The 16,749-nt window shown below is 37.7% G+C and overlaps 6 non-coding genes across 6 annotated transcripts; all 6 read left to right on the forward strand.

The window, feature by feature from the left end:
* Nucleotides 1–2,033: 2,033 nt before the first annotated feature.
* Nucleotides 2,034–2,106, forward strand: TRNAF-GAA (transfer RNA phenylalanine (anticodon GAA)). Its single transcript has one exon. It is a non-coding gene; the product is annotated as a tRNA-Phe (tRNA).
* A 4,592-nt stretch (nt 2,107–6,698) lies between these two features.
* On the forward strand, nt 6,699–6,771 carry TRNAF-GAA (transfer RNA phenylalanine (anticodon GAA)). The gene has a single exon. It is a non-coding gene; the product is annotated as a tRNA-Phe (tRNA).
* A 1,096-nt stretch (nt 6,772–7,867) lies between these two features.
* Nucleotides 7,868–7,940, forward strand: TRNAF-GAA (transfer RNA phenylalanine (anticodon GAA)). Its single transcript has one exon. It is a non-coding gene; the product is annotated as a tRNA-Phe (tRNA).
* Nucleotides 7,941–9,616: 1,676 nt separating this feature from the next.
* TRNAF-GAA (transfer RNA phenylalanine (anticodon GAA)) lies at nt 9,617–9,689 on the forward strand. Its single transcript has one exon. It is a non-coding gene; the product is annotated as a tRNA-Phe (tRNA).
* A 2,844-nt stretch (nt 9,690–12,533) lies between these two features.
* TRNAF-GAA (transfer RNA phenylalanine (anticodon GAA)) lies at nt 12,534–12,606 on the forward strand. The gene has a single exon. It is a non-coding gene; the product is annotated as a tRNA-Phe (tRNA).
* A 2,845-nt stretch (nt 12,607–15,451) lies between these two features.
* TRNAF-GAA (transfer RNA phenylalanine (anticodon GAA)) lies at nt 15,452–15,524 on the forward strand. The gene has a single exon. It is a non-coding gene; the product is annotated as a tRNA-Phe (tRNA).
* Nucleotides 15,525–16,749: the final 1,225 nt, after the last annotated feature.

Genomic DNA, 16,749 nt, shown 5'->3' on the forward strand with positions numbered 1-16,749 from the left:
TGCCTGCATCAGCCTCGAGTTCCCCTTATACAAAACTGTTAGTAGTCAGATGACCTAGTTTGCCTACCCTCGCCATATAGGTCTGTGTGTCTGAGTATAAGTCCATTCATAGTTTACAAACATCTTCTAACTAACTTGGCTCCTAAAAAGGAAATTCACCCATCAGACCAATTTAGCTGCTGAATAATATTGGACAATTTAACACATAACTGCACATGCAGATAGAATGACCAGGGTCTGCATTTATCTTTAACAATTATCAAAAATACAACAGAAAGCCAAAATGGCCAGCTGGATGAAATAGCTCAGTTGGGAGAGTGTTAGATTGAAAATTTAAAAGTCCCTTGTTCAATGCTGGGTTTCAGAAAAGTCTGAGAGGTTTCTTGCTTCTCACAAAATATTTCTTGGTATCAGCTCAAGTTTTTCTTTCTTTATTTATCAAAATATTTGATCAACTGATCGACAACATGATCAATTCAACATAGAATTGTCTTTCTGTCCTCCTTCTAAATTTGCTTCCACCTCTCTTGCATTCAGCTTCGACTACAAATGTTTCCTATTTCATGCTTTTTTGTAAAGTAAACTCTTGTCTGCATCAGCTTCCACTTCTCCTTGAACACAGATTTCAGTATTCAGATGACATAGCTTACCTACTCAGGCCAAATAGCTCTGTGTAATATGGTGCTAGTCCATTCAGAGTAAAAAAAAAGCTACCTAACCTGGATCCGAAAAATGCTATTTACCTATTGCACCCGTTAACTGATGAATGATACAGGACATCTTAAAACATAGCTCTAGCATGAGGTTGAGCATCTATTTTCTTGGGAAGTTTAAAAGAAAGGATGAAGACCCAAACTGCCAGCAGGCCGAAATAGCTCATTTGGGAGAACGTTAGACTGAAGATCTAAAGGTCCCTGGTTCAATCCCGGGTTTCGGCACAATTTCAACTTCTGCTTTTCATGTCACAAAAGCTGTTTGGAGTTAAATCAACGCTCTTCTTTATCAAAACCTTTTATCAATCTGATCAACAACACAATCAATTCAACATATTATTTACTTTCTGTCTTCCTTTCAAACTTGCTTCCACCTCTCTTGTATTCAACTATGCCTCATTTATTTGCAACTTCTTGCTTTATTTTAAAGTAAAGCTTTGCCTGCATCAGCCTCCAATTCCCCTTATACAAAACTGTCAGTAGTCAGATGACATAGCTTGTACACCCTGGCCATATAGGTCTGTGTTTCAGAGGATAAGTCAATTCAGAGTTTAGAAAAAAAAATTCTACCTACCTTGTCCCCTAAAAAGGATATTCACTCATCAGACCAAGTTACCTGTTGAATGATACTGGACACTTTAACACATAACTATAAACGAAAATAGAATGACCAGGTTCTGTATGTATCGTCTACAATTATTAATAATACATCAGGAGGCCACAGGGACTTGTTGGCTGAAATATCTCAGTTGGGAGATCGTTAGACTGAAGAGCTTAAGGTACCTGATTCAATCCTGACTTTCAGCACAGTGCGAGGGATCCTACATTCTTGCAAAATATTTCTTGAAATCAGCTCTAGTTTTTTTTTCTTTATTTGTCAAAATATTTTATCAACTGATCAACAACATGATAACTTCAACAAAAAGTTGTCTTTCTCTCCTCCTTCTAAACTTGCTTCCACCTCTCTTGCCATCAGCTTTGATGACGAATTTATCCCATTTTATACTTTTTTCAAAGTAAACTCTTGTCTGCATCAGCTTTCACTTCTCCTTGAACAAAGTTGTCAGTATTGAGATGACATAGCTTACCTACTCAGGCGACATACGTCTGTGTAATACAGTGCTTGTCCACTCAGAGTTTTAAAAGAAAAACGACCTAACATTTATCCCAAAAACGCTACTCACCCATTTCACCAGTTAGCTGCTGAACAATGCAGGACACATTAAAACACAGCTCTAACCTCAGATTGAAAATCCAGGTTCTGCATCTCTGTTCTGGGATTGTTCAAAAAAAGAGGCTGAATACTATAGCTGCTGGCAGGCCGAAATAGCTCAGTTGGGAGAGCGTTAGACTGAAGATCTAAAGGTCCCTGGTTCGATCCCGGGTTTTGGCACATTTTGAACTTCTGCTTTGCATGCCACAAAGACTATTTTGAGTCAACTCATATTGACTTTGTTTATAATGATCAAAACCTTTTATCAAGATAATCGACAATACAATTAATTCAACATATTATTTACTTTCTGTCTTTCTTTCAAACTTGCTTCCACCTCTCTTGTATTCAACTTTGCCTCCTTTATTTCCCAATTCTTCCTTTAATTGAAAGTAAAGCTTTGCCTGCATCAGCCTCCAGTTCCCCTTATACAAAACTGTTAGTAGTCAGATGACCTAGCTTGCCGACCCTCGCCATATAGGTCTGTGTTTCTGATTATAAGTCCATTCATAGTTTACAAACATCATCTAACTAACTTGGCTCCTAAAAAGGAAATTCACCCATCAGACCAATTTAGCTACTGTATAATACTGGACAATTTAACACATAACTGCACATGCAGATAGAGTGACCAGGTTCTGCATTTATCTTTAACAATTATAAAAAATACAACAGAAAGCCGAAATTGCCAGCTGGATGAAATAGCTCAGTTGGGAGAGCAGTAGACTGAAGATCTAAAGGTCCCTGGTTCAATCCCGGGTTTAGGCACATTTTGAACTTCTGCTTTGCATGCCACAAATGCTATTTGGAGTCAACTCATATTGACGTTGTTTATAATGATCAAAACCTTTTATCAAGCTGATCGATAAGACAACCATTTCAACATATTTTTTACATTCTGTCTTTCTGTCAAACTTGCTTCCACCTCTCTTGTATTCAACTTTACCTGCTTTATTTGCCAATTCTTCCTTTAATTGAAAGTAAAGCTTTGCCTGCATCAGCCTCGAGTTCCCCTTATACAAAACTGTTAGTAGTCAGATGACCTAGTTTGCCTACCCTCGCCATATAGGTCTGTGTGTCTGAGTATAAGTCCATCCATAGTTTACAAACATCTTCTAACTAACTTGGCTCCTAAAAAGGAAATTCACCCATCAGACCAATTTAGCTGCTGAATAATATTAGACAATTTAACACATAACTGCACATGCAGATAGAATGGCCAGGGTCTGCATTTATCTTTAACAATTATCAAAAATACAACAGAAAGCCAAAATGGCCAGCTGGATGAAATAGCTCAGTTGGGAGAGTGTTAGATTGAAAATCTAAAAGTCCCTTTTTCAATGCTGGGTTTCGGAAAAGTCTGAGAGGTTTCTTGCTTCTCACAAAATATTTCTTGGTATCAGCTCAAGTTTTTCTTTCTTTATTTATCAAAATATTTGATCAACTGATCGACAACATGATCAATTCAACATAGAATTGTCTTTCTGTCCTCCTCTAAATTTGCTTCCACCTCTCTTGCATTCAGCTTCGACTACAAATGTTTCCTATTTCATGCTTTTTTGTAAAGTAAACTCTTGTCTGCATCAGCTTCCACTTCTCCTTGAACACAGATTTCAGTATTCAGATGACATAGCTTACCTACTCAGGCCAAATACCTCTGTGTAATATGGTGCTAGTCCATTCAGAGTAAAAAAAAAAGCTACCTAACCTGGATCCGAAAAATGCTATTTACCTATTGCACCCGTTAACTGATGAATGATACAGGACATCTTAAAACATAGCTCTAGCATGAGGTTGAGCATCTATTTTCTTGGGAAGTTTAAAAGAAAGGATGAAGACCCAAGCTACCAGCAGGCCGAAATAGCTCAGTTGGGAGAACGTTAGACTGAAGATCTAAAGGTCCCTGGTTCAATCCCGGGTTTCGGCACAATTTCAACGTCTGCTTTTCATGTCACAAAAGCTGTTTGGAGTTAAATCAACGCTCTTCTTTATCAAAACCTTTTATCAATCTGATCAACAACACAATCAATTCAACATATTATTTACTTTCTGTCTTCCTTTCAAACTTGCTTCCACCTCTCTTGTATTCAACTATGCCTCATTTATTTGCAACTTCTTGCTTTATTTTAATTTAAAGCTTTGCCTGCATCAGCCTCCAATTCCCCTTATACAAAACTGTCAGTAGTCAGATGACATAGCTTGCACACCCTGGCCATATAGGTCTGTGTTTCAGAGTATAAGTCAATTCAGAGTTTAGAAAAAAAAATTCTACCTTCCTTGTCCCCTAAAAAGGATATTCACTCATCAGACCAAGTTACCTGCTGAATGATACTGGACACTTTAACACATAACTATAAACGAAAATAGAATGACCAGGTTCTGTATGTATCGTCTACAATTATTAATAATACATCAGGAGGCCACAGGGACTTGTTGGCTGAAATATCTCAGTTGGGAGATCGTTAGACTGAAGAGCTTAAGGTACCTGATTCAATCCTGACTTTCAGCACAGTGCGAGGGGATCCTACATTCTTGCAAAATATTTCTTGAAATCAGCTCTAGTTTTTTTTTCTTTATTTCTCAAAATATTTTATCAACTGATCAACAACATGATAACTTCAACAAAAAGTTGTCTTTCTGTCCTCCTTCTAAACTTGCTTCCACCTCTCTTGCCATCAGCTTTGATGACGAATTTATCCCATTTTATACTTTTTTCAAAGTAAACTCTTGTCTGCATCAGCTTTCACTTCTCCTTGAACAAAGTTGTCAGTATTGAGATGACATAGCTTACCTACTCAGGCGACATACGTCTGTGTAATACAGTGCTGGTCCACTCAGAGTTTTAAAAGAAAAACGACCTAACATTTATCCCAAAAACGCTACTCACCCATTTCACCAGTTAGCTGCTGAACAATGCAGGACACATTAAAACACAGCTCTAACCTCAGATTGAAAATCCAGGTTCTGCATCTCTGTTCTGGGATTGTTCAAAAAAAGAGGCTGAATAATGTAGCTGCTGGCAGGCCGAAATAGCTCAGTTGGGAGAGCGTTAGACTGAAGATCTAAAGGTCCCTGGTTCGATCCTGGGTTTCGGCACATTTTGAACTTCTGCTTTGCATGCCACAAAGACTATTTTGAGTCAACTCATATTGACTTTGTTTATAATGATCAAAACCTTTTATCAAGATAATCGACAATACAATTAATTCAACATATTATTTACTTTCTGTCTTTCTTTCAAACTTGCTTCCACCTCTCTTGTATTCAACTTTGCCTCCTTTATTTCCCAATTCTTCCTTTAATTGAAAGTAAAGCTTTGCCTGCATCAGCCTCCAGTTCCCCTTATACAAAACTGTTAGTAGTCAGATGACCTAGCTTGCCGACCCTCGCCATATAGGTCTGTGTTTCTGAGTATAAGTCCATTCATAGTTTACAAACATCATCTAACTAACTTGGCTCCTAAAAAGAAAATTCACCCATCAGACCAATTTAGCTACTGAATAATACTGGACAATTTAACACATAACTGCACATGCAGATAGAGTGACCAGGTTCTGCATTTATCTTTAACAATTATAAAAAATACAACAGAAAGCCGAAATTGCCAGCTGGATGAAATAGCTCAGTTGGGAGAGCAGTAGACTGAAGATCTAAAGGTTCCTGGTTCAATCCCGGGTTTAGGCACATTTTGAACTTCTGCTTTGCATGCCACAAATGCTATTTGGAGTCAACTCATATTGACGTTGTTTATAATGATCAAAACCTTTTATCAAGCTGATCGATAAGACAACCATTTCAACATATTTTTTACATTCTGTCTTTCTGTCAAACTTGCTTCCACCTCTCTTGTATTCAACTTTACCTGCTTTATTTGCCAATTCTTCCTTTAATTGAAAGTAAAGCTTTGCCTGCATCAGCCTCGAGTTCCCCTTATACAAAACTGTTAGTAGTCAGATGACCTAGTTTGCCTACCCTCGCCATATAGGTCTGTGTGTCTGAGTATAAGTCCATTCATAGTTTACAAACATCTTCTAACTAACTTGGCTCCTAAAAAGGAAATTCACCCATCAGACCAATTTAGCTGCTGAATAATATTGGACAATTTAACACATAACTGCACATGCAGATAGAATGACCAGGGTCTGCATTTATCTTTAACAATTATCAAAAATACAACAGAAAGCCAAAATGGCCAGCTGGATGAAATAGCTCAGTTGGGAGAGTGTTAGATTGAAAATCTAAAAGTCCCTTGTTCAATGCTGGGTTTCGGAAAAGTCTGAGAGGTTTCTTGCTTCTCACAAAATATTTCTTGGTATCAGCTCAAGTTTTTCTTTCTTTATTTATCAAAATATTTGATCAACTGATCGACAACATGATCAATTCAACATAGAATTGTCTTTCTGTCCTCCTTCTAAATTTGCTTCCACCTCTCTTGCATTCAGCTTCGACTACAAATGTTTCCTATTTCATGCTTTTTTGTAAAGTAAACTCTTGTCTGCATCAGCTTCCACTTCTCCTTGAACACAGATTTCAGTATTCAGATGACATAGCTTACCTACTCAGGCCAAATACCTCTGTGTAATATGGTGCTAGTCCATTCAGAGTAAAAAACAAAAGCTACCTAACCTGGATCCGAAAAATGCTATTTACCTATTGCACCCGTTAACTGATGAATGATACAGGACATCTTAAAACATAGCTCTAGCATGAGGTTGAGCATCTATTTTCTTGGGAAGTTTAAAAGAAAGGATGAAGACCCAAACTACCAGCAGGCCGAAATAGCTCAGTTGGGAGAGCGTTAGACTGAAGATCTAAAGGTCCCTGGTTCAATCCCGGGTTTCGGCACAATTTCAACTTCTGCTTTTTCATGTCACAAAAGCTGTTTGGAGTTAAATCAACGCTCTTCTTTATCAAAACCTTTTATCAATCTGATCAACAACACAATCAATTCAACATATTATTTACTTTCTGTCTTCCTTTCAAACTTGCTTCCACCTCTCTTGTATTCAACTATGCCTCATTTATTTGCAACTTCTTGCTTTATTTTAAAGTAAAGCTTTGCCTGCATCAGCCTCCAATTCCCCTTATACAAAACTGTCAGTAGTCAGATGACATAGCTTGTACACCCTGGCCATATAGGTCTGTGTTTCAGAGTATAAGTCAATTCAGAGTTTAGAAAGAAAATTCTACCTACCTTGTCCCCTAAAAAGGATATTCACTCATCAGACCAAGTTACCTGCTGAATGATACTGGACACTTTAACACATAACTATAAACGAAAATAGAATGACCAGGTTCTGTATGTATCGTCTACAATTATTAATAATACATCAGGAGGCCACAGGGACTTGTTGGCTGAAATATCTCAGTTGGGAGATCGTTAGACTGAAGAGCTTAAGGTACCTGATTCAATCCTGACTTTAAGCACAGTGCGAGGGGATCCTACATTCTTGCAAAATATTTCTTGAAATCAGCTCTAGTTTTTTTTTCTTTATTTCTCAAAATATTTTATCAACTGATCAACAACATGATAACTTCAACAAAAAGTTGTCTTTCTGTCCTCCTTCTAAACTTGCTTCCACCTCTCTTGCCATCAGCTTTGATGACGAATTTATCCCATTTTATACTTTTTTCAAAGTAAACTCTTGTCTGCATCAGCTTTCACTTCTCCTTGAACAAAGTTGTCAGTATTGAGATGACATAGCTTACCTACTCAGGCGACATACGTCTGTGTAATACAGTGCTGGTCCACTCAGAGTTTAAAAAAAAAAATTACCTAACATTTATCCCAAAAACGCTACTCACCCATTTCACCAGTTAGCTGCTGAACAATGCAGGACACATTAAAACACAGCTCTAACCTCAGATTGAAAATCCAGGTTCTGCATCTCTGTTCTGGGATTGTTCAAAAAAAGAGGCTGAATACTATAGCTGCTGGCAGGCCGAAATAGCTCAGTTGGGAGAGCGTTAGACTGAAGATCTAAAGGTCCCTGGTTCGATCCCGGGTTTCGGCACATTTTGAACTTCTGCTTTGCATGCCACAAAGACTATTTTGAGTCAACTCATATTGACTTTGTTTATAATGATCAAAACCTTTTATCAAGATAATCGACAATACAATTAATTCAACATATTATTTACTTTCTGTCTTTCTTTCAAACTTGCTTCCACCTCTCTTGTATTCAACTTTGCCTCCTTTATTTCCCAATTCTTCCTTTAATTGAAAGTAAAGCTTTGCCTGCATCAGCCTCCAGTTCCCCTTATACAAAACTGTTAGTAGTCAGATGACCTAGCTTGCCGACCCTCGCCATATAGGTCTGTGTTTCTGAGTATAAGTCCATTCATAGTTTACAAACATCATCTAACTAACTTGGCTCCTAAAAAGGAAATTCACCCATCAGACCAATTTAGCTACTGAATAATACTGGACAATTTAACACATTACTGCACATGCAGATAGAGTGACCAGGTTCTGCATTTATCTTTAACAATTATAAAAAATACAACAGAAAGCCGAAATTGCCAGCTGGATGAAGTAGCTCAGTTGGGAGAGCAGTAGACTGAAGACCTAAAGGTCCCTGGTTCAATCCCGGGTTTAGGCACATTTTGAACTTCTGCTTTGCATGCCACAAATGCTATTTGGAGTCAACTCATATTGACGTTGTTTATAATGATCAAAACCTTTTATCAAGCTGATCGATAAGACAGCCATTTCAACATATTTTTTACATTCTGTCTTTCTGTCAAACTTGCTTCCACCTCTCTTGTATTCAACTTTACCTGCTTTATTTGCCAATTCTTCCTTTAATTGAAAGTAAAGCTTTGCCTGCATCAGCCTCGAGTTCCCCTTATACAAAACTGTTAGTAGTCAGATGACCTAGTTTGCCTACCCTCGCCATATAGGTCTGTGTGTCTGAGTATAAGTCCATTCATAGTTTACAAACATCTTCTAACTAACTTGGCTCCTAAAAAGGAAATTCACCCATCAGACCAATTTAGCTGCTGAATAATATTGGACAATTTAACACATAACTGCACATGCAGATAGAATGACCAGGGTCTGCATTTATCTTTAACAATTATCAAAAATACAACAGAAAGCCAAAATGGCCAGCTGGATGAAATAGCTCAGTTGGGAGAGTGTTAGATTGAAAATCTAAAAGTCCCTTGTTCAATGCTGGGTTTCGGAAAAGTCTGAGAGGTTTCTTGCTTCTCACAAAATATTTCTTGGTATCAGCTCAAGTTTTTCTTTCTTTATTTATCAAAATATTTGATCAACTGATCGACAACATGATCAATTGAACATAGAATTGTCTTTCTGTCCTCCTTCTAAATTTGCTTCCACCTCTCTTGCATTCAGCTTCGACTACAAATGTTTCCTATTTCATGCTTTTTTGTAAAGTAAACTCTTGTCTGCATCAGCTTCCACTTCTCCTTGAACACAGATTTCAGTATTCAGATGACTTAGCTTACCTACTCAGGCCAAATACCTCTGTGTAATATGGTGCTAGTCCATTCAGAGTAAAAAACAAAAGCTACCTAACCTGGATCTGAAAAATGCTATTTACCTATTGCACCCGTTAACTGATGAATGATACAGGACATCTTAAAACATAGCTCTAGCATGAGGTTGAGCATCTATTTTCTTGGGAAGTTTAAAAGAAAGGATGAAGACCCAACCTACCAGCAGGCCGAAATAGCTCAGTTGGGAGAGCGTTAGACTGAAGATCTAAAGGTCCCTGGTTCAATCCCGGGTTTTGGCACAATTTCAATTTCTGCTTTTCATTTCACAAAAGCTGTTTGGAGTTAAATCAACGCTCTTCTTTATCAAAACCTTTTATCAATCTGATCAACAACACAATCAATTCAACATATTATTTACTTTCTGTCTTCCTTTCAAACTTGCTTCCACCTCTCTTGTATTCAACTATGCCTCATTTATTTGCAACTTCTTGCTTTATTTTAAAGTAAAGCTTTGCCTGCATCAGCCTCCAATTCCCCTTATACAAAACTGTCAGTAGTCAGATGACATAGCTTGCACACCCTGGCCATATAGGTCTGTGTTTCAGAGTATAAGTCAATTCAGAGTTTAGAAAAAAAAATTCTACCTTCCTTGTCCCCTAAAAAGGATATTCACTCATCAGACCAAGTTACCTGCTGAATGATACTGGACACTTTAACACATAACTATAAACGAAAATAGAATGACCAGGTTCTGTATGTATCGTCTACAATTATTAATAATACATCAGGAGGCCACAGGGACATGTTGGCTGAAATATCTCAGTTGGGAGATCGTTAGACTGAAGAGCTTAAGGTACCTGATTCAATCCTGACTTTCAGCACAGTGCGAGGGGATCCTACATTCTTGCAAAATATTTCTTGAAATCAGCTCTAGTTTTTTTTTCTTTATTTCTCAAAATATTTTATCAACTGATCAACAACATGATAACTTCAACAAAAAGTTGTCTTTCTGTCCTCCTTCTAAACTTGCTTCCACCTCTCTTGCCATCAGCTTTGATGACGAATTTATCCCATTTTATACTTTTTTCAAAGTAAACTCTTGTCTGCATCAGCTTTCACTTCTCCTTGAACAAAGTTGTCAGTGTTGAGATGACATAACTTACCTACTCAGGCGACATACGTCTGTGTAATACAGTGCTGGTCCACTCAGAGTTTTAAAAGAAAAACGACCTAACATTTATCCCAAAAACGCTACTCACCCATTTCACCAGTTAGCTGCTGAACAATGCAGGACACATTAAAACACAGCTCTAACCTCAGATTGAAAATCCAGGTTCTGCATCTCTGTTCTGGGATTGTTCAAAAAAAGAGGCTGAATACTATAGTTGCTGGCAGGCCGAAATAGCTCAGTTGGGAAGGCGATAAACTGAAGATCTAAAGGTCCCTGGTTCGATCCTGGGTTTCGGCACATTTTGAACTTCTGCTTTGCATGCCACAAAGACTATTTTGAGTCAACTCATATTGACTTTGTTTATAATGATCAAAACCTTTTATCAAGATAATCGACAATACAATGAATTCAACATATTATTTACTTTCTGTCTTTCTTTCAAACTTGCTTCCACCTCTCTTGTATTCAACTTTGCCTCCTTTATTTCCCAATTCTTCCTTTAATTGAAAGTAAAGCTTTGCCTGCATCAGCCTCCAGTTCCCCTTATACAAAACTGTTAGTAGTCAGATGACCTAGCTTGCCGACCCTCGCCATATAGGTCTGTGTTTCTGAGTATAAGTCCATTCATAGTTTACAAACATCATCTAACTAACTTGGCTCCTAAAAAGGAAATTCACCCATCAGACCAATTTAGCTACTGAATAATACTGGACAATTTAACACATAACTGCACATGCAGATAGAGTGACCAGGTTCTGCATTTATCTTTAACAATTATAAAAAATACAACAGAAAGCCGAAATTGCCAGCTGGATGAAATAGCTCAGTTGGGAGAGCAGTAGACTGAAGATCTAAAGGTCCCTGGTTCAATTCCGGGTTTAGGCTCATTTTGAACTTATGCTTTGCATGCCACAAATGCTATTTGGAGTCAACTCATATTGACGTTGTTTATAATGATCAAAACCTTTTATCAAGCTGATCGATAAGACAACCATTTCAACATATTTTTTACATTCTGTCTTTCTGTCAAACTTGCTTCCACCTCTCTTGCATTCAACTTTACCTGCTTTATTTGCCAATTCTTCCTTTAATTGAAAGTAAAGCTTTGCCTGCATCAGCCTCGAGTTCCCCTTATACAAAACTGTTAGTAGTCAGATGACCTAGTTTGCCTACCCTCGCCATATAGGTCTGTGTGTCTGAGTATAAGTCCATTCATAGTTTACAAACATCTTCTAACTAACTTGGCTCCTAAAAAGGAAATTCACCCATCAGACCAATTTAGCTGCTGAATAATATTGGACAATTTAACACATAACTGCACATGCAGATAGAATGACCAGGGTCTGCATTTATCTTTAACAATTATCAAAAATACAACAGAAAGCCAAAATGGCCAGCTGGATGAAATAGCTCAGTTGGGAGAGTGTTAGATTGAAAATCTAAAAGTCCCTTGTTCAATGCTGGGTTTCGGAAAAGTCTGAGAGGTTTCTTGCTTCTCACAATATATTTCTTGGTATCAGCGCAAGTTTTTCTTTCTTTATTTATCAAAATATTTGATCAACTGATCGACAACATGATCAATTCAACATAGAATTGTCTTTCTGTCCTCCTTCTAAATTTGCTTCCACCTCTCTTGCATTCAGCTTCGACTACAAATGTTTCCTATTTCATGCTTTTTTGTAAAGTAAACTCTTGTCTGCATCAGCTTCCACTTCTCCTTGAACACAGATTTCAGTATTCAGATGACATAGCTTACCTACTCAGGCCAAATACCTCTGTGTAATATGGTGCTAGTCCATTCAGAGTAAAAAAAAAAGCTACCTAACCTGGATCCGAAAAATGCTATTTACCTATTGCACCCGTTAACTGATGAATGATACAGGACATCTTAAAACATAGCTCTAGCATGAGGTTGAGCATCTATTTTCTTGGAAAGTTTAAAAGAAAGGATGAAGACCCAAACTACCAGCAGGCCGAAATAGCTCAGTTGGGAGAGCGTTAGACTGAAGATCTAAAGGTCCCTGGTTCAATCCCGGGTTTCGGCACAATTTCAACTTCTGCTTTTTCATGTCACAAAAGCTGTTTGGAGTTAAATCAACGCTCTTCTTTATCAAAACCTTTTATCAATCTGATCAACAACACAATCAATTCAACATATTATTTACTTTCTGTCTTCCTTTCAAACTTGCTTCCACCTCTCTTGTATTCAACTATGCCTCATTTATTTGCAACTTCTTGCTTTATTTTAAAGTAAAGCTTTGCCTGCATCAGCCTCCAATTCCCCTTATACAAAACTGTCAGTAGTCAGATGACATAGCTTGTACACCCTGGCCATATAGGTCTGTGTTTCAGAGTATAAGTCAATTCAGAGTTTAGAAAGAAAATTCTACCTACCTTGTCCCCTAAAAAGGATATTCACTCATCAGACCAAGTTACCTGCTGAATGATACTGGACACTTTAACACATAACTATAAACGAAAATAGAATGACCAGGTTCTGTATGTATCGTCTACAATTATTCATAATACATCAGGAGGCCACAGGGACTTGTTGGCTGAAATATCTCAGTTGGGAGATCGTTAGACTGAAGAGCTTAAGGTACCTGATTCAATCCTGACTTTCAGCACAGTGCGAGGGGATCCTACATTCTTGCAAAATATTTCTTGAAATCAGCTCTAGTTTTTTTTTCTTTATTTCTCAAAATATTTTATCAACTGATCAACAACATGATAACTTCAACAAAAAGTTGTCTTTCTGTCCTCCTTCTAAACTTGCTTCCACCTCTCTTGCCATCAGCTTTGATGACGAATTTATCCCATTTTATACTTTTTTCAAAGTAAACTCTTGTCTGCATCAGCTTTCACTTCTCCTTGAACAAAGTTGTCAGTATTGAGATGACATAGCTTACCTACTCAGGCGACATACGTCTGTGTAATACAGTGCTGGTCCACTCAGAGTTTAAAAAAAAAAATTACCTAACATTTATCCCAAAAACGCTACTCACCCATTTCACCAGTTAGCTGCTGAACAATGCAGGACACATTAAAACACAGCTCTAACCTCAGATTGAAAATCCAGGTTCTGCATCTCTGTTCTGGGATTGTTCAAAAAAAGAGGCTGAATACTATAGCTGCTGGCAGGCCGAAATAGCTCAGTTGGGAGAGCGTTAGACTGAAGATCTAAAGGTCCCTGGTTCGATCCAGGGTTTCGGCACATTTTGAACTTCTGCTTTGCATGCCACAAAGACTATTTTGAGTCAACTCATATTGACTTTGTTTATAATGATCAAAACCTTTTATCAAGATAATCGACAATACAATTAATTCAACATATTATTTACTTTCTGTCTTTCTTTCAAACTTGCTTCCACCTCTCTTGTATTCAACTTTGCCTCCTTTATTTCCCAATTCTTCCTTTAATTGAAAGTAAAGCTTTGCCTGCATCAGCCTCCAGTTCCCCTTATACAAAACTGTTAGTAGTCAGATGACCTAGCTTGCCGACCCTCGCCATATAGGTCTGTGTTTCTGAGTATAAGTCCATTCATAGTTTACAAACATCATCTAACTAACTTGGCTCCTAAAAAGGAAATTCACCCATCAGACCAATTTAGCTACTGAATAATACTGGACAATTTAACACATTACTGCACATGCAGATAGAGTGACCAGGTTCTGCATTTATCTTTAACAATTATAAAAAATACAACAGAAAGCCGAAATTGCCAGCTGGATGAAGTAGCTCAGTTGGGAGAGCAGTAGACTGAAGACCTAAAGGTCCCTGGTTCAATCCCGGGTTTAGGCACATTTTGAACTTCTGCTTTGCATGCCACAAATGCTATTTGGAGTCAACTCATATTGACGTTGTTTATAATGATCAAAACCTTTTATCAAGCTGATCGATAAGACAGCCATTTCAACATATTTTTTACATTCTGTCTTTCTGTCAAACTTGCTTCCACCTCTCTTGTATTCAACTTTACCTGCTTTATTTGCCAATTCTTCCTTTAATTGAAAGTAAAGCTTTGCCTGCATCAGCCTCGAGTTCCCCTTATACAAAACTGTTAGTAGTCAGATGACCTAGTTTGCCTACCCTCGCCATATAGGTCTGTGTGTCTGAGTATAAGTCCATTCATAGTTTACAAACATCTTCTAACTAACTTGGCTCCTAAAAAGGAAATTCACCCATCAGACCAATTTAGCTGCTGAATAATATTGGACAATTTAACACATAACTGCACATGCAGATAGAATGACCAGGGTCTGCATTTATCTTTAACAATTATCAAAAATACAACAGAAAGCCAAAATGGCCAGCTGGATGAAATAGCTCAGTTGGGAGAGTGTTAGATTGAAAATCTAAAAGTCCCTTGTTCAATGCTGGGTTTCGGAAAAGTCTGAGAGGTTTCTTGCTTCTCACAAAATATTTCTTGGTATCAGCTCAAGTTTTTCTTTCTTTATTTATCAAAATATTTGATCAACTGATCGACAACATGATCAATTGAACATAGAATTGTCTTTCTGTCCTCCTTCTAAATTTGCTTCCACCTCTCTTGCATTCAGCTTCGACTACAAATGTTTCCTATTTCATGCTTTTTTGTAAAGTAAACTCTTGTCTGCATCAGCTTCCACTTCTCCTTGAACACAGATTTCAGTATTCAGATGACTTAGCTTACCTACTCAGGCCAAATACCTCTGTGTAATATGGTGCTAGTCCATTCAGAGTAAAAAACAAAAGCTACCTAACCTGGATCTGAAAAATGCTATTTACCTATTGCACCCGTTAACTGATGAATGATACAGGACATCTTAAAACATAGCTCTAGCATGAGGTTGAGCATCTATTTTCTTGGGAAGTTTAAAAGAAAGGATGAAGACCCAACCTACCAGCAGGCCGAAATAGCTCAGTTGGGAGAGCGTTAGACTGAAGATCTAAAGGTCCCTGGTTCAATCCCGGGTTTTGGCACAATTTCAATTTCTGCTTTTCATTTCACAAAAGCTGTTTGGAGTTAAATCAACGCTCTTCTTTATCAAAACCTTTTATCAATCTGATCAACAACACAATCAATTCAACATATTATTTACTTTCTGTCTTCCTTTCAAACTTGCTTCCACCTCTCTTGTATTCAACTATGCCTCATTTATTTGCAACTTCTTGCTTTATTTTAAAGTAAAGCTTTGCCTGCATCAGCCTCCAATTCCCCTTATACAAAACTGTCAGTAGTCAGATGACATAGCTTGCACACCCTGGCCATATAGGTCTGTGTTTCAGAGTATAAGTCAATTCAGAGTTTAGAAAAAAAAATTCTACCTTCCTTGTCCCCTAAAAAGGATATTCACTCATCAGACCAAGTTACCTGCTGAATGATACTGGACACTTTAACACATAACTATAAACGAAAATAGAATGACCAGGTTCTGTATGTATCGTCTACAATTATTAATAATACATCAGGAGGCCACAGGGACATGTTGGCTGAAATATCTCAGTTGGGAGATCGTTAGACTGAAGAGCTTAAGGTACCTGATTCAATCCTGACTTTCAGCACAGTGCGAGGGGATCCTACATTCTTGCAAAATATTTCTTGAAATCAGCTCTAGTTTTTTTTTCTTTATTTCTCAAAATATTTTATCAACTGATCAACAACATGATAACTTCAACAAAAAGTTGTCTTTCTGTCCTCCTTCTAAACTTGCTTCCACCTCTCTTGCCATCAGCTTTGATGACGAATTTATCCCATTTTATACTTTTTTCAAAGTAAACTCTTGTCTGCATCAGCTTTCACTTCTCCTTGAACAAAGTTGTCAGTGTTGAGATGACATAACTTACCTACTCAGGCGACATACGTCTGTGTAATACAGTGCTGGTCCACTCAGAGTTTTAAAAGAAAAACGACCTAACATTTATCCCAAAAACGCTACTCACCCATTTCACCAGTTAGCTGCTGAACAATGCAGGACACATTAAAACACAGCTCTAACCTCAGATTGAAAATCCAGGTTCTGCATCTCTGTTCTGGGATTGTTCAAAAAAAGAGGCTGAATACTATAGTTGCTGGCAGGCCGAAATAGCTCAGTTGGGAGGGCGATAAACTGAAGATCTAAAGGTCCCTGGTTCGATCCTGGGTTTCGGCACATTTTGAACTTCTGCTTTGCATGCCACAAAGACTATTTTGAGTCAACTCATATTG

The sequence above is a fragment of the Triturus cristatus genome, chromosome 8 (assembly GCF_964204655.1).
Source record: "Triturus cristatus chromosome 8, aTriCri1.1, whole genome shotgun sequence".
NCBI classification, from domain to species: Eukaryota; Metazoa; Chordata; class Amphibia; order Caudata; family Salamandridae; genus Triturus; species Triturus cristatus.